Source organism: Egretta garzetta, unplaced genomic scaffold, assembly GCF_000687185.1.
Source record: "Egretta garzetta isolate BGI_Z169 unplaced genomic scaffold, ASM68718v1 scaffold256, whole genome shotgun sequence".
In the NCBI taxonomy this organism is placed as follows: domain Eukaryota; kingdom Metazoa; phylum Chordata; class Aves; order Pelecaniformes; family Ardeidae; genus Egretta; species Egretta garzetta.
The window spans coordinates 3,101,524-3,120,186 of NW_009260073.1; positions in this window are offsets into that span (position 1 = coordinate 3,101,524).

The window sequence follows — 18,663 nt, forward strand, 5'->3', positions numbered from 1 at the left end:
CATACATAGGGCTTAATTTCAGTCTGCTCGTTGCAAGGCAAAGCAGCTTTTTTTGGGGGGTCACTGCCCAGCCATGCAGTGTTTCATTTCTGCACCAGTGAAGAGGCACCACCCAACCAAACAGCGGGGCTGTGTACCTTCGTGGTGCAAGGTCTTTAAGAGTTTCCTGTGGATTTGTTGTAAAACAATATAATCCAAAATTGGTGCAACATGTGCAGCTCTTGTCCTGTTCACATCTATCTTCAATGCATCTCTTGGTCTTTTGCCCACCTAAAACCTCCACTGTCCAAACAACCCGACAGCCTCTGATTTAATGAAGTGAAGCTGGGACTGGGGCTGGAAGCATTTCTACTCATCTACATTTCCTCCGGCACCTGTAAAGTTACAGAAGGGAAAAGTCTCCAAAAAGGCAGAGTCACTGCTCATACTGCCTCCTGTCCCGGGAGAATAATGGGATGCAGCTCTCACCTTGGGTTTTTTGGCTACTTGGGACTACTTTGCAGAGAACCCATTGTCTTGTTTCCTTCTCTTTGTCTGGGTTTTCTTCTTTTCTGTCACAACTTTGGTGCAAACCTGTGACTATAATAATGAGAAATATCTACCCTTTTGGAAAGAACAGCTATGTGACCCCCAGAATTTTGTAAGCCTGCTGGAAACTTCCCGTGAAAGGCTTATAAACTCGGAGACCAAAGGGTGCATGAGGACATAGCTGTCCAGAACTGCTCATTTGACCAAGTGCAGAGCCATGTGCATGCAGTGATTCATGAAGAACATATCTTAGCATGACAAAATGGTGTGGAAGCTCCTCTGATAGCTGCAATGCCTCAGAGAAAACTGTTTTAACTTATTGTAGGTTTTACACTGATAAATTGTGGTTCCTTTGCACAGAGTCCTCCCTCTTTAATTCCTATTTATCTTTTCTGCTGAAAAATGTGACTGGAGTTTGACTTGATAAAGACAGGAAATTCTTCAATAGAGTAAAATGTCTGGTGTCACTTGGTACCAGGTGATAGGAAAGATGACAATTCTACTGAAGATACTTAAATATGTCTTTTAACCAGCTGTTAATTTGTATTCTGTGCAGAACACTTTTAATACATTGATGTGGAACAAAGAATAGTTGAAACAAATCCCTATGTGTACCAAAAGCTAAAAAATGGACTAAATACATAAAACACTGGGGGTGGGGGGAAGGTGTTCCCTTACACTTCTGGCAGACCATTAAATCCATAGCATAGGAAGAAATGTGGGCTTAAACTTTGCTTAGAAAGCTGGAAACATACTGCTCTATAGTACATTTTTTTTTTCCAAGAGAGCACAGTAAAGTCCTCAGATGGCCAGATTCTTAGCTTTACAAACAAAACTCACTATCACAAGAAGGTTCACAAGTCTAGTCTTCTTTTTCTGCATGCCTTTTTGGGTGGTCTCAGAAATTATCTTCTTGAGTTTTTCCACCCATAGCAGGGTGGAAACAGGGTGGAACAGGGTGTTGAATCTTTAAGAAACAATTGTTTCCCTTAAAACTGCTTGCTGAGTATTTGAGTTGAACAAGCACTCTAAGGAGTGATTAAAATGCAAACCATATTCAGTTGCATTGATTAAAAATTGACAGTAAATTCATTGTTACATCTTTGAGAAATAATCAGAAATCACTCATAGACGATTGAGGGTTCAATTTGTAAAGTGGAAAGTAAACTAGGACACAGAAGGTCTACAAACACGGAACAAAATTAAATCTTTCAGTCCTTCAATTAATGAAGGAGTATAAAAACTGAGGGTATTTACAGAAGTAAAATGCTTCTGCTTTTTGTGCCCAACACGAAAAATGAAACTTTTGAATCTTTGGGGCCTTTTTAAAGGAAGCCTTCAATAGGTTGCATTTAATTACTTTTTTTTTTCCAAATTATTAATGAAATGAAATAAAATATCATATTTGACTGCCCCCCCAAATGATTTTTTACTTTTTAGCCCCTCCCCAGATTTTCCTCTCATAGTATTGCACATCAGCTGCCTATTAATCACGTCATTCCAGTCACACCTGGGATTCTCTGCTCCCTACTTAAAGGAGAGGGAAGTGGGAAGATGCAGAAATGTCAGCTCCCCTCCTGAAATCAACAGTGTCATCTGTTTAGGTATACTGGAAAGCGGGATTTACCCTGTGCTATTGATTTTATTTGTATGAGAGTGGTATAGAAAAGAGGCTTTCTTGTGCACACCAGCTGGAAAGGCAGTTTCAGTGTGACCCACAAGCATGACATCGCTGTATTTAGTAGCACTGTGTAGGTTGTGGGACAAGAGAGCTCCTTAGTGTCCCCAAGGGATCTGTTGGACCCCCCGTGGCATCCCTCTGGCCCCTGCATCCACTCCAGCCAGCACTCACCACACACACATCCTTCCTGTGGTGGACATGTACCCACGTGTCCTCTGCTTTTTGCTGGGGAACAAGCAAGGATGGCCATGAAAAACATCTCTGTATGACTCCAGAAGCAAACCCTTTTGACATTTATAGGGTTAAACCCAGAGAGAGAGCAAAAAGGCAAACACCCCCTTGAAGATTTGAAGGTAAGATGACCTTAGCCAGCTGTAGCTACTTAATGAATATTAAACAATAGTAAAAAAGATGGTTAAACTTTTAGCCATTACTTTATAAGTTGATCTCTGTCTGAGATTTAGGACCTCAGCCAAATCAGTCCTTCTGTGAAGTGAAGGCAGGAGCTTGTCTCTGCTCACAGGAGATGGTGAAGAGGCGTGCGTTATGGATCACAAAGCACTGATACACCTGAGCAGTGGCAGCTGTGTGTGCATCACAGGCAGAAGGAATATGCATGCTCAATGAAACAGAGGGTTCCGCTCCACTTGAAGGGGGTAAAAAAAATAATTTTCTTTCTTTATTCAAAAAACTTCCACAAATTACATGGCAAATATATGAAAGTTCCTTCTTGGGGTATGAGCAAATCTCAAGCCACTGCCTTTCTGTAATGTCCTGCCTATTCTGCACCTGCCTGCAGATGGGACAAATGTGAGTTCCTGAATATTTTTCACATCTTCTGATGCTGATGACCAGTGCACTGCATGGGCCTGACTGGGCGTGGCCAGTCCAATGCTCAGAGCTCATTCTGTTTTCTTTTTGCTTGTGTGGAGCAGTTGGATGTGAACCATTTTGACTGTGTTCGAAAGTCTGTAAAACAAACTTAACATATCATCACTTCATAGACCAATAGACTCACACATACATATTTTTCCTACAGGAAGTACCTGTTAACTATGCAGAGAGAGACAGCTTAAGTAAGACATCATCTAGAGCAATACCATACACTTTCTTGGGCGCTCATGAGTTTTTATTGAGAAGAGAAAAAAAAAAAAAGTTTTTCTACAGTGTTTAGGAGATTGGCTCAAGCTTGTACATTGCTAATGCAACCTCTGACCTATGTTAAGGCCAGGAATTTCCTGACCTGATATGGGTGTTCAAGCAGGGAAGAGAGCACAGAAATACATTTCCAGCCCTTGCTGGTTGAACACAAGGTGAGTCCGAGGGCTGATGGAGGACAAAGACTAGAGACCTTGGAAGGAGCACAAAGGGGGCGGTTGGAAAGGGGTGGTTGACTGTGCCTCCGAAGGCAACCCAGTTTTGGTACTCTCTAGGAGTTTATCACAGCATCTCCCTGTGCCTGCACTAGGTCTGTACACAGCTGCTCAATGCCAAGAAAGAGTCTGTACGTCCCAAAATACCATCAGTCTGCAGAACTCGGCAGGGTTTGGGTAGGAAAGCTCTCACACGCTTTCTAGTCCTTCCTGCCTATTGTTGGTTTTCCATTACTCTGCTTCTGGATGGCCCTGAAAAACCACAAGAACTTCCTTTCTTGTAGTGTTTCATCATTTTGGCCTCAAAATGAAACTAACCAAAATGAAAAACAGACGGATCAAAAATAAATTTAGTCAACAAATAAACAAAAAAACCCAAACCTTCAGAAACTCAGTGGAATTTAATTCTGTATCTGGTTTTGGCCAAACTGGGCATTCCTTTTTAGTTCTTTTCTTCCCTGTCGGTTCATACGTTCTTCACAAGAAGAATCACATTTCCTTTCCATCCTCTACCAGTCTCTGATCTTTACTTCTGTTTTGCTGCCATTCGGCAATTGCTTTGCTGCTGTGTTGCTGCTTATGTTATGAGACCACAACACTGGTGATTTATGACTTAAACTACAAGTTTTTGGTCTGCATCTAGTAAAAATTATGACTTGTTTCTTTGCATTTAGGTTCTGGAATAATTTTGTCACTTAGGTGGATGCTAGCACGAAGAGGATTTTTTTCTAAATCCACTGAAAAGCTTTGTGGCTGTACTGCCCCATTAAACAGAGTTTGTATTTTAAGGCAGGTAAAAGGTCAGTCCTAAAAACTTCACTTCAGCTGAGGCAAATACGATCAATCAATAATTAACGCTGTTCACCTTCAATAAGTCCAAATTCCTGCATACAGAACACTTTTCTTGGCATGTCAGGCTTGTCAGGTTCATTTTCAATTTTACCTGCCAGCAAGCGATAGCAATGAAATGATAGCAGACATTCTGCAGGTTTTGGTATCCTGGGTATCATTTGTTCGTGGTACTAATTTTATAAAGTAAAGCACACAATGGGAAGCAACTCAGAGAAAGCAGGAGTTTCAGAGCAGGACTGCTGAGAAGGGGCCCTGGATACTTTTAGTACAGATTATTGAAAAATAAGCTGTTCTGTGCCAAAGGAAAGGTACTTGGGGGTGTGAAAGAGGAGGCAAATGTCTGTGTGCCTATAAAGGACAAGTGACTGGAGGCTGGAGAATTGACGTGGATTTATTCAAAGGAAAGGTACAGCCTGATGTGGGTGTGTTTTCCCACACGGCTCTCGCCATTAATGCCAGCCTGATCTTAAAGAAACGCCATGTCAGGCCTCCTCAGTGCTGGGCCTCTCCTGATGGGAGAGGTGAGATGCAGGCTCGGGGTGGCTCCCGCCAGGAGCGGTCCGGGCTGGGCCTTCCAAGCCTGCCCTAGGCAGGGCCTCGGGAGAGGACTTTAACCCCAGCCCAACCGTGAAGGGAGAGCGTGCTATCCTCCCGGCCGCGCCATTCCTAATCTCTCGCTGCTTTATGTTTTTAGCTGCTTTGTTTTCCTTGTCTGGCTGCCAGCAGGGCAGACAGTGCAGGCAGTCAAGGAGCAGCTGCCTGCTGGAGCCCTGGGGTTTGCCTCACGCAGGCAGGACTGCCGGGGGAGCGCGAGCGAGGGGGTGAGGTTAGGTGAAACATTAGCCACGTCCTCTTGGCTTCCCTCCAGAGCCTTTCAATTATTTCTTTATGTGCTGTTGGTGCTGTGCTTGTTTGGCATTTAAAAGGTATGCTCTGAGAGGATTTCACAACGAACTGCCATTTTGCAGTTCAAAACAGATGGGAGCTTATCGCCCGTGGAAATTTATGTCTCCATGCGCCCCTTCCTCTCCCCTCCCTCAGGGCTTACAGCAAAGCCACTCCAGGCAGATCAATCATGAGGACTGTGTAATAGGCTAAAAATAATGCGAGTTATAAAAGTCTGGAAGCTGTTGCTCATTTTGGGATTTGAAGATTCAAAGGTCAGTCAATAGCAATGACTCCAGTAGCTGTACAATCATAGATAAGGGCCAAATAGTCTTCTAAGATCATTAACGTGACTTGCAATCCACTTACCTCAGTGCCAGTTGCCAAACCGTGTCTCCTCGGTTCCCCAGGATGCAGGCAACAGGCAAATATTCATACAGTTCTTCAGGAGCAGAATTTCATCCTAGATCCAGAAAAATGGGGTTGGAAGGCAAACAAACTGTGCCTATATCGCTCCTGACAGGTGCTTGTCTAACCAGTTCTTAAAGACTGGAGGGAGACTCCATCAGTGCCCCAGGCAACCTGTTCCAGTGCTTCCTCATCCTTCCCATTGGGAAGCTTCTCTTTATCCAGATGGGAGCATGGGCTAGGTTCCTTATCTACCTGTCCAGCCAGGTAAAGGCCGAGTGACAAGTTGCAACACTACTGGTGACTTGCAGAGTGTCCTGAAGACAGTGCTTCCTTCAGGTCAGGGTGAGGATGGTGAGAGGAATACCGTGATGAAGCCCGCAGCGCAAATTCAGATGGCTGAAATACAGCTTCTGCCCAGGATGAACAACAGAGAGGTCAGAGAAGTAAGTAAAGGCAGGCATGAGCTTTCATGGCTTGTGTAAGTATCGTAGGATTGTATCTTAATATTGTGCTGGGATTTGTAAGATCGTTGTCAAGGGAGGCTAATGCACTGAAGATGACTCTAACGATGTGCTATTCTTTAAAGGAACAGGAGATCCAAGTGCTGAGGGATCAAATATTTTATGTTTAATCTGGACTGGCTCTTTGACAAATTTTGTTGGCTGAACTACTATGCTAGTGCTGTGTTAACACTATAAAAATGGGCAGAGGATGTTTTTTGATTTGTAAGGGATAGGTAATATTCTGACTAACTTCCAGGCAATTAGCACTGGTTTTGAGCTGATTTTGCTTTTGCATCTCCTGGCAGACATCATGCAAGGGGTAGTTTGAGAAGAAAGACATGCCTGCAATTTGACATATGAGGAGCTTGCCAAGAGAGGTCACTGCGGCATCCTCAGTGGAGGCATTCACAAAGGCATGAGACAACACTCACAAGGGTAGACTGAGGGGGTCACTGCCTGCCTGGTAGGGTTTGCAGCTTGCACAGCACTCTTAACCCCAGATGTGAAGAAAACTCAGCACTCCCCTAATCATGGGAATGACCTTAATATCATGAGTTTTTTCAAAAAAGGCTATGCTTCTTTTTTTTTTTTCTTTTTCTTTTCTTATGTGTGTAAAAGAGAAAGGTAGACAGTGAGTGTTGCCAGTTCTTTTAGCTGGACAGAGAGTGGTACCCTCTTCTATAAGAGCTCTCTCTGGCCTCCTGAGAGTAGGGAGTTTCCAGCTGGCCGTCAGACTCTTAATTTCTAATGCATTTATTCTAGATCCTACCAGCCACATCTGCTCCCTTCTCTTGCTCAACAATTAGTTATGCAACCCGAGGAAAAAAAAAGCTATTAATTCCTGAATTCCCAAGCTCAGTTCTTGCACTTCAGACTTCTTGCCCATCTCTCTCTTCTCCTCTTGCAGTTCCTGGGTTCTCCATCCCAGGGTGGAGGAAGGCGATGCTGGAGATGCTTTGCTTCCCTCCCACTGCTCACAGACCCAGTGCTGAGGGATGGAGGGTGAAGGGGGAACAGAGCACAGGATGAGCCACTTTTCATTGACTGATATGCAGAATGAACCATCTTCCATGGCCTTCTGTATAATATGGACTAGAGGGCTCCCCTGCATTTGTTCCTCTCTGAACTATAGCTTTTCTTTGATTAAAACAGCCAAGTTTAATTAAACTATGCCCAGTGACAAAGAACCTATCCTCTGTCAATTGTTCCAGCAGTTAATTTCTCCTCTCTGCTGAAACCACATGCCTTGTTTCTAAGGCAGATTGATTAGACAGATGTGTGTGAGTGCCCGCTTCCAAACTTTTACTCCAGGTACTCCTAAATTACACCTCTATGGGCCTTTCCCCTTGCTTTAGGGAAGAGCTTCAGCTTTTGGAAACCCTTGCTGTGAGACATGTTTTGCAGTCCTCAGTCATCCAGTCGACTCCTTTCTGAAACTTCTTAATCTACTAACATTCATCTTGAATTGTACACATGAGGCCAGGACATTTCTAAAGTAGGACCAGTTATAGACTTTGTTCATAGCCTCCAGGGTTCCCAGGTTCACACACAAGGACCCCCCTCTAGCCCTTTCGTTGAAGCAAACATTTCCTCCTGTTGGGTTACCTGCCTTGGTCGCCCCGCAGAGTCACTGCTTCTAAGGGCTCCATTAACCTGTGAGGGTGCCCTGCAAGATTAGTCCTCGGATGAATGACTTGAATTTTGGCTGTGCTGAGGCTCATATCAAAAATTAGTTGCTTCAGTGCTGCTTGCCAAGCATGTCACATTGCTCCGTATCAGGGATCTGACTTCTTCATTATTGACCACTCCATCATTTCATGTGACTTTGGGTCTGTCCCTGCTCACAGGGCTATCCATGCATTTCACATCAGATGAAATACATAGGAGGAGTAGGAACAAAGACCATCTGTCTCACCTGAGCTCCTGAACCACAAGGCTGAATTACATTTCTTAGACTTACTTTAATTTTGTCTGCCTAGTAGAGAAAATAGGGCTGTGGAGGAGGACCTCTAGCTCATCTCTCCTAGTTAATGAGCATGTGGCAAACTTGCCAGGCCTGCTCAGCCCCACCAGTGGCCTGTAAGCTAATGTCAGCCCAGGTGACATCGTCATCTGTCTCAATGTTCCTGGAGGAGATGGGGAGTATTACTAGAGCTGTTCCTGTAGGGAGCCTTTCTAAATTACCACATGAAACCTCCTCATCATGCTGTAACCCAGATTACAGGGCAACCTCCATCCCCATCTCCCTAGCCCCTCACCACAGCAGTGCAGAAACCTTGTTTTGTGGCTGGTGATGGATGAGGGTAGAGACAACTGTTTGCTTCAGGGCACGCTACCTGCTCCTGTGGCTTGAGCCAGCAGTCTTGGGTCCCAAAGATGATAAAAGTGGACTGCTGGTTATTTTAGAAAATATTGGGCTCCTCATGGCACAGGACCCTGTCTGTGATGCTCTGCATGAGGCTCAATGCTTAGGTGTATTTAGAGTGCACCCACTAGACTGAGCCCTTCAGGAGACATTGGTGTCCAGATGCCTAGTCTGGGATGCCACACAGCTGTGGACATGAAGTAGGTATTAAAAGCTTAGCCTGTGTGAGATGGTGGTGAGTCTGGGCTGTGCAGAAGCCCAGGAATGCTGAAGTCTGATAGTGAGATACCACATGAGTCTGGGAAATGGCAGGCTTGGTTGCAAGAGTCTCAGACATCTTGAGCACCCCCTTCCCTGCCCCTCCCCCCTGCACCAACACCCGTATCCTTTACTGGATTTTGACTGCAAAGCCCATGCATTGTTTCAGTTCACACTTGGGCTCTATTTGCTCAATTCTGCCACCATCCATTCCTCTTCAGCCACTTCCCATCAATGCAACTTTTTCCCTCAGAGAGGTCCTGCCAAAGTTTAACTGGTCGTAAACACAATGAGCCAGGTTCTGATCTTGTTTACTTCCGCGACCTTAATAGAGTTCCTCTGGACTTGTACTGATGCACATGAGAACAAATCGTGTCCCATTTGATTTGCCCTACTGTGTATTTGCTAAGTGCTAACTGCATAGGTGGCTCAGTACAGAACTCAGAGGACAAAAAGACGGATGCACAATAGAGAGCTGTTACCTCCCAGACGCTGATGCCTGGGCTGTTTGCACAGAGCACTGTAGTCACAGCAGTGGCTCCTCCCACAGTGTTCCTACACCAGCTCCGAAATTACTGAGATCATTTTTTTCTTTAAACACCCTGCTAACCTCTAGGTGTCTTGCTGACTTGTGTGCAATCAGATTTAAATGTCAACACGATGTTAATATTTAACAATTATCACCAGGAGCTTCTCACACCTCTTCCTTAGAAGATACAAAACCCCCAACGCCTACCTGTTCCTAAAGCCCTATCAGCAGTTTGAAGCAGATTCAGGTGATATGTTGGACCTTTACCAGTTATTATCACCTGCAGTAGCCCCTGGCACAGGATTGCCCTAAAATAAGCTTTCCCTTGGTACCTTCCAGACTTCTCCAATTGCAATCTCCTCATGAGCCAGAGGGAGCTTGTATTGTGTGAAATAAGAAATAGCAAAAACAAAAGCTGAGAGGATAAAAAATAGCCTGAATGATTTAATTTCTGTTTTAATTCCAAAAAATACATGAGGCCTCTGACATTTCCCACATACAACTCCTTTCTCTGCAGCACAAAGAGGATATATCTTAAACGGTACTGTTAATGGAATTATATGTTGCTACTGGATAATGGTCTGCTGTGGAGAGATAATTGTTGAGGGAAAGCTGAGGTATTTATTGAAGATAAACACTGAGGCAAAGCCAAGATGTTTATTTTCTAAGCACCAGACTGTAATGCAGGCAAAACATATAGTATCATTAGCATTATTACTAATGCATTGGAAGCCTGAACATGCCCCATCACAAACTCTTGTTAACTCAGCAGCAGCAGAACTGGACCCCAAATGAGAAATGCACCCAGGCTGATCCAAATACCCATGCCAGAGGCCAGCTCTGTTGACTGTATCATGGGCAATACCCAAGGGATGCCCCTCTTGGCTGGTGTCTGCCCTGCTGTAGCCCAGTGCTGCCTGGAGACCTGACTGCTCACAGGTGAAGCACCAGGAACACGCACGTGTTTGTCTCTGTGCATTGGTGAAGTACAGGTCCATACAAGCACGTGGGCAGCTTCAAGCAGAAGCAGGGCCTGGTACCATGTGGTAATGGAGAAGGATGGGATCTGTGCTACACCTGGGCTGTGTGTGCAGCCGCTCCTGTGTGTTTGGGTGCGGTGGGGCTCCTCTCTGAACATGCTGGTGCAAGTTTTCTTTTCTCCATGTTCTGTGGAGGCTGAGAGCCGTGGCTGTGTTGGCTTGCAGGAGGGAAACCCAGCTGGCATTGGGTGCCCTTTCGTCCTAGCCCTATCCACCCTGTACCTCACAGCAGCGCTGAGCAGGGTCCCAGCCTTGCTGTTCACAGCAGCCACTGGTTTTGGCCTTGCCCTTGATAGATGTAGAAAGCTGAGTTGTTTCTTTTCCACCATTCTGCCCAGGGATGGGTGCAGGTCCTGAGTGTGTGAAGATATTTAAACACCTGGGTCCTTTTTATTATGTTGTTCATTGGGCATCTAAATACATCCATAGGCCTGGGCATAACTCCCTAAACCCATTCAAAGAGGGCAACAACATCCTTGAGTATTGTATGCATCTGAACACATTGGTTTCAGACTGGCTGCAAAGTGAATATGCGCACCTACAGAGATTACCCCATGCCGCTCTATTATACAGAGCTGGAAGACAATAAAAACTTCTTAGAATTAGTGTACTTATCCAGACTATACCCAGATCCTTTTTTAAAAACATAACTGAAAATTAGGCCCTAACATACCTGTCTTATGTGTGTGACCTGATTTTCAATGGTACTGAGCTTCCAAAGTTGTGTATCAGCATCAGCTGAAGCAATAAAAACTTCCAGGGTCTCCATCCTTTTAGAAAAATTAGACCAAACCAGCCAGCCTGTCCATATAAATACTGATGTATTTAAAAAAAAAAAAAAAAAAAGCAAAAAAAAGCATGTAATTCTCCTTTGTTTGGACTATGATGGATGCCTCCATTGTATCTCTATCACCGGCACTTTCCTTCCTCAACGCAAATCATAGCATTGTCCTGAGAACTGCTGATTTGGTTAATCCTCCTCCTGTGGGATTAACTGCTGTGTAGCCTATGTAGCCTACAGACTGGCTGTGCTCTGCAGTGACCTGCTGCATCTCCCTTTCCAACTGTCATGTGGGTTTCCACTGGTAAACCGGGTGCCGAGGGAGATGGTGACCCCCAGGGCTTGCCCTAGTGCACGGTCAGGATGCAGCCAGGTGTCCCCACAGGACCGAGGCGGAGGGGTTTGCCTCTGTGGGGTATAGCCAATCTTACTGGGAGCTACGAATTCATCCTAATTGTTTGCAACGCTCTTTACAAGGTTTGCATATAAAAAGTTGGCAACCACAGAAATGCCAAGGGAACATAATGTGATTCATACTTGTACAACAAGTGCTATGAGGTAAGTTGACCTGATTACAGAACAGTATTTCTAGCTTTTCCTTCAGTTTTGGCAAAGTCCCACAGAGATATAATTTTGATTTTGGTTCTTCACTGAAGAGGCCATATCTGACATGTAGATATTAGTTATTATTACTTGTATTTTGATAATGCTAAAAGTCTCCAACAAGATCAACGACACTTACCATATACTTGTATATATACAACCATGTTTGTTCCAGGCTAGCTACAATTGTCAAAGAAATCTGGGCGGAAGGATATGATGTATAAGCAGAAAAAACATTGAGAGTTTGCAAGTGTCAGGTTATTCTCATGATTTTGTCATTAAACTACTTCTGTAACTACTTGTATATTGAGAGAACAAATTCACAAGAAATATAGCATAAAAATAAAAGTTGTATGGGAATTTGTGGTAGTTACCCGAGTTTCAGACCTTACGACTGTTTGTACTGTGTTATCTCCCGAATCATCTGTGCCTGTCATGTGTTTGACAATACATGCTTTGTCAAGTCAGACAGGCTTCCTTAGAAAGAAAGAGTTGATATTATTATTGCCCAAGTAGGATTCTGTGTGTTTAATGCTGAGGTTGTCAAAGTGCTTTTGGAATCATACAAAAACAATTCACAGGATGTTTTCCAGAAATTAGATTGAACTTGTTTATATGAGTAAATCCATTTGCAAATAAAGACATAAAGGCAAGTTGGTTTGTTTTTGAGAAATCTCAGGACAGTTTTAATGCCAACTGCATCAATAAACTCCAGTAGATTTGAAAAGGAAAATTGTAATTACTGGCTTACTTGGTGCTATAATATTCAATATTATGGTAATGACAGATGAATTAAACATGGTATTGGACTGAGGAGCCCCTGCCTTCTGGACTCAACTTCACAGAGGCTTTAGTTGGATATTTAGCAGAAGGCAGTTGGATATGTGTTAGGGCACTTAGGTTAAGTAATCTGACAACGTTTTATCTAATCTTTTCTGCTTCTGTATCCCAAAAAGTAGATGTGAGCCTTGCCCTCTACTCCTGAATTGCATAGGTGGATAAAATAAGAGTAAAACTAGTTGTCACTTTGGTGTGAACAACAGCATAAATTGTTTTGATCTGTCAGTATTGCAGCATAAAAACTGAGCTTCAATGTGGGGATAACTTTTTCAGTCCTTCCTCAGACAAATTGACTTCTCTGATGGATAGCTGCAGATGGCAAACAGCAGAAAGAGCATGCTAGCTGGAAGCCTCTAGCAGGGGCAGCACTGCGCTTTTCTCTTTCACAGCTTGACTGATTTAAAGGATATTTGCATACACATTGGCCTGTTCAGAGTATGTGCTGTTTGCACAGCCCGCCCCCCCCTCCCCCCAGTCTTCCCATAGTTGATAAAGGCAGTGTATTCTGTTGTACATCGGCTCTGCAGTCATGGGTATGGTAGGCGGTGGGTGGCGGTACTTTGCAGCGGCGGTGGGCATGCACGCCGTGATGCGCTCTACCAGCCACACCTCGGGGGTGGGCCTTCTGCTGCAGTCTCTTTTGGTGGGATACCAGTCAATACATTTCTTTTTATTATTGTTAGAAAGACAAGGCCAAATACAGGGTGGGAAGCTGTGCTTTGTGGTGGCCTTTGGCTCCTTGGAAAGTTCATTCTGCAGATTCAGAGCTCTAAAAATTTCTAAGTTGTGCCCAAAAGATTTTTTTTCTTACCATAGGGACTTCTGTACTTCAGAGGATTGTGGTTGACAGTGCTGAAGCTGATCACAGTTTTCACTCTGCAGTTCTCTGTGGCCTTTTGTAGTGGCCGTGAAGGGTCTCAGAGCCTGAACTATGCTTGAAATGCCATGAATGGCCAGGGTAGAAAGCAGCAGGCAGGTTAGATTCATTCACAGCAGCCCATGTTCAGCTGTGATCTTCTGTAATATCTGGAGTTTGGTATTGCGACCTGCAGGGTCAGGAAGATCACCTTTACTTTCCTAGGCCCTGCTCATGGAGGGCATCAGGTGGGACCTTCTCACCATGGAGGGAGCCTGGCAAATGCTCCCTGCAGAAGCTGCTCTGTGCGATTACTGTTAGTCGGGAGTTCGGAGCTACTACCTCGTTACAGGCTGACTTAGCCAAGAGTGGGTTTGTACAGTTAGCTGCACAATGGCTACAAACTCTTAAAAAATGTTTTCCTGTATTTACCAGAAACTTCTCTTTTACTGCAAGTAGCTTCAGACATCTGTTCTCATACATACAGAGAGTGCTGATCACAGCTGAGGTCAACAGGCGTTTTGATGCTGATTTTCGTAAGTGTATGTTTGAGTACCCATTGCATATGCTGTTGTGCCTTTTCTTCACCAAGGCATGAATACAATGCTTGCTGGTTTTGAAAAAAGCGTATTAATTATGTGAAACACCGAGCCCAGCCCAAACATCAAAAGGAGTTGTAGGTGCTCACCTTCTCACTGCAGGTTTGCTTGATGAACCCAGCGATCTGTGCTATACTATGCATGACCATGTTCTTTGTCTCTAACTTCTACTAGTTTACACATATGTAGTAGATCTGAAACCATTATGATTCCCATAATTCTTCCACACATTCCTAATTGCAAAAGTCATGCTTCAGTTAAAAAAAACTAAATTCATATTAGAGATGTTTTAATTATTTTATGTTTTGCTCTGGTGATCATAGAATGAGGAAGATGTTGAACTTGCAAGGAGGGGGGATGGAAAGAAGGATGGATGAGAGGTGGCAAGAGGTGAAGGAAAGGAAAAGAATTTTATGTCTTTTTCTTCAAGCTGAAGGTAATCCATTGATATTTAGTAGAAGAGTTCATAACAGATTTTAAATGAACTTTGACAATATCGGTATTTACCAAGTGGAGGGGCAGTCCCCATTTCTACCAAATTTAAGTCTACTGGCAGTAGTGACTGCTTTTTTTATTTACCCATTGTGAAAATTTTGGGCACAACCCTTTTTGCACTGTGTCTCCTCGGAGTTTGAAAAATCACTGAATTAACCAATTAACAAAAGTGACTAGCAAAGTGACCCTGAGGTGTGGAAAAATCTCAGGTTTGCCCTCCACCTCATGCTTGAGATCTCCCATTCTCCTGAGTTGCTGCTCAAGCTCAGAAGGGAAAAGGAGACTGAAGCAAAAGGAATATCTTTCTTTAGAAAATGCAACTTGTTGAAATTACTGTGCTGCATCGTTGACACTCTTTTAAGCGCTAGCAGGGGGCAAAGATTTGGACCCATTTGTCTCTCTTCAGATGAAATTATTGGTAGGATTGTGCCAGCATTAGCTGGCGAATTCTTCTACACAACATCAGTTGGTGGCAATGACAACATTCCAGACGGCTTATTTAAAATATAGAGTGTATTGTGTAATTCTTTTTATTTGCCTGTTGCACAATCTATTTGCTGATACTTGTTTCTTTCCCTCCCTCTCTCTCCCCTAGGCTATCAAACAAAGCTGCCCAACCTTACACTCATCCATCAACCTTGAGTTATTAAGAGAATAACTGCAGAACATTTACAAGTGGATGGGATGGAGTGCTGGCTGCTTTTCAAGAACATGGAGTCAGTGCTACAAAAACTTTGCAAGATGGCAAATTTTCTCATGCTGCCTGTTCCTTGCTCTGCTAGGACCTGCTAGAAAGGACGGTTTCTTGAATTTAGGGTAACTAATCTAGGTTTATGCCAAAACTGTTAATCATATCACATCTAGTACCAGATCATAATTTTATCTGAGTAAAATATCTTTTTCTTTTTTTGGTAACTATTTCCCACAGAGGCTTTGGGATATATTGGAGGGAAGGAAGGGATCAGAGTAAGTGCAGATGTCTAAGGACTTGTGTTATACAACTCTCTCAAGGATACGCTTAAAAAATCAATGCATGAAAGTGGAGGTTAAGAGTTTGTAAGTGTCTCACACCAGAAGCATAACAAAATGAAGGTAAAATGGGTCATACTAAAGGACTTTTTCTCACTGATTAAAAGAGAGAGTCTGTGATAGAGTGCAGTTGCTATGTAATAATCTAAGAATCTGATCAGCAGTTTAGGGTGTGCACAAAGACATCTAAGCCAGTGTGGTACAATTTACTCCTACAGCTTGAAAAGCTGGGAAACACAGTGCAGAGGCTCCATGCAAGCCAGCACTGAACCAGAAGCAATATAGCCCTGAGTGCTATGCCAGCTGAACATGATTATTCTGCCTCTCTGTCCCATTGGGCAGATCTGCATCAGTACTTGGCTGTGCTGTGTGGACTTGCCAAATCAGTGCAGTGCTAGCTCGGGGATCTCTGCATCACGTTCTCTGCAATGTAAATGTGCCCTTGGAAATGAAGCTAATCTGTTTGACTTCTGAAGGGGTAGGAGAATCCTTCACGGCTAGCCAGCATTGCTTTAATTAAGCGGGACTGGGGGAAGAACAAAACATGTCAGTCTGTACAGTGACTTTCCAGACAATATCCTGGCTGGCACTGAAAAGCTGAACCCTTTGAGCATCCTATATTCTGTTCAGTGAAAAGCTTCAGGCTCTACTTTGCTGGTTTAGATGCTTGAAAATCCAGAGGTCAGCAAGCAGTTAAGTTGTTCCCAAGAAGGAGCACTCAGCTGTTAGGAGCTGCCACTGGGCGTGGGGAGAGGCTCTGGAGTCCAGAGAAGCAGCCATCGCAGTCAGCCTTAGTGGGAGGCAGATGGACAAACTTGTACAGATAGCTCTTTTGTTGTGGGTCCATTTTCTCTGCTTTACCTTTGTTCTAAGTAGATCAGGCTCTGCTTTAGCAAGGCCATTTGGTGATGGACACCGCTCTGCTCCTGGAGGCAGAACTGAAGATGAGTCAGGACCATGAGGTCACCCTGGCTGACCACAGGGAACTGGAGCCTGGGAGAGTCATGGGGCTCTGCAGCAGGAGATGTGGAAGCTGGGAGCCTGGCACTGGGAAAGGGAGCATCTGATGAGATCAGACATGTAATTTACACAATTATAATGACAAAATTTATGAACTTGCTTTCTTAAATTCTTCTCTTCTATGTCAGTTCAGGAATTGGCCACAAACTTTTGTTTATAGTCCATGGTAAATTTGGCACATCAGAGGGCATTTTATGTCAGGAAAAGTAGCCTAGTTACACCTCTAAAATATGACTGATTTTCAGCAGCTCCTACATTGTCTGTGCTTTGTCCGCTCAATAACAACACTTCTTGGTGCCTCTATCCTGCATGCACGGCAATTAGATGGCTTTTACCACTCTACTTCATGTTATGATGGTCCTCAGCAATGGCAGCACAGAGAGTAATGTTAGGGAGTATTTACCAAAGTTGTCTGTGAAGAAATATCACACATTGAGCCACAAAAACTTCAAATACAGAGGGAATTCCTGTGATAGCCTCTACACAGGAGGGAAGCTGAATGAAAACTGGTGTTTCCTCCCTTTCTAGCTGCCCTCTTCTCCCTCCTTTGTCAGTTCATATCATATCCTCCCTCTGACTTGTCTTCCTACTGCATGTTGCTGCGATGCACACCACACCTGGTACCACCCAGCCTTAGCACCCCCCTGCCTTGCCTTCTGGCTCCCCTCTTCCACTCTCACTCAGTAACTTGTACTTTCGTCCTCAGACTCTACCTCATTAATTAGGCTTCCCTCTGCTTCCCTTCCCTCCTGATGTAACGTTCTACTCTGCCGGAACACGTTTAACAAAATCCCTGGTTATCAACCTGATATTCATCAAGCACATTTCCCTTCCTCTTGTTTAAGTCTCCTTCAGCACTGCCCTTATCCTTTGCTTTATTATTTGGTTCTCCCTTTGCTCCCAGGCCATGAATTCCCTCAAAGCCTTCTTTGCTCTTGATCTACCTCTTCAACACTTCTCTTTGCACTGACACCCAGCATGCTCACTATAAACCCAACTGTGGTCTGAGGAACAGCATTGTCACATGAAGAAGCGCTGAATGTTCATAGAAGTTCACCCTGATTTTAGGGACAATTTCCAGTCCCCTGCTAGCACATCTGGTTCAGAGAAAAATCAAGCACTAGTTATTTACTTTAAAATCTTTCTTCTATATGTTATCCTTCAGCAAAAAAACCCTGCCCTTTGCCCTACAGTACATAGAAAGTACACCTATTATATTGATTCTTCTGCTCAGTCTTTGTTTCCTAGGGTAAACAATCTGCCCAAATAGCCCAAGAGAAATCCTACCCCCTCCCCCATTTAGTCCTAATAGTTAGCACCGACCCAGGGACCAGCTTCTTAGACCTCACTTCTTTGCCCTCTTCCCTTGTTGGCTTCTTTGTCAACCAGTTTCATGCTATCATCTCCCACACTGCAACCGGTGGCAAGCTCCCTGTTAAAGATTATAAAACTGCTCTCTTACAAATTATTCCTTGCACTCCCCTCTTTGTTGCCTCAAAAGCAATCCCACATACCAGTGTCTGGAAAGGCAGAGAGGTTTATTCTTTTCAGGACAAGCCATGCCAGGCCGGAAGAGAGCAGCACAGTTTGTTTCGTCCTTTGAAATTCTTAGTATATCAAAAGGATCCTATACTGATGCTATTCTCTCTATATTTGTATTTCTGCTCTTTCCATAATTTTTCCCATCTTCCCTTTCCCTATGAGGCCCAGAGACATTATCATTACATCCCATACAGGCCAAATCACGCCAATAGCCAAGAGGTGTGGTGGAATCTAATCTGGGTCACACAGCTTTCTGTTGTGTATCTAGGCCATCCAGTCCTGAGTTATTTCAGGTAATGAGTTAAAGATAAATCTCCAAGCCATTAAGAAGACAGTATCAGTTGCTGCTGTGTTGTTTTCTCTGTGAGCAAAATTCCTAGGAGCATTGATTTCCAAGCTGATAGGGCTGAGGTTTGGTTTTCTTTTTTTTTTTTTTTTTTATTTTCTCTAAAACTAGAGCGACCCCTTTTCAG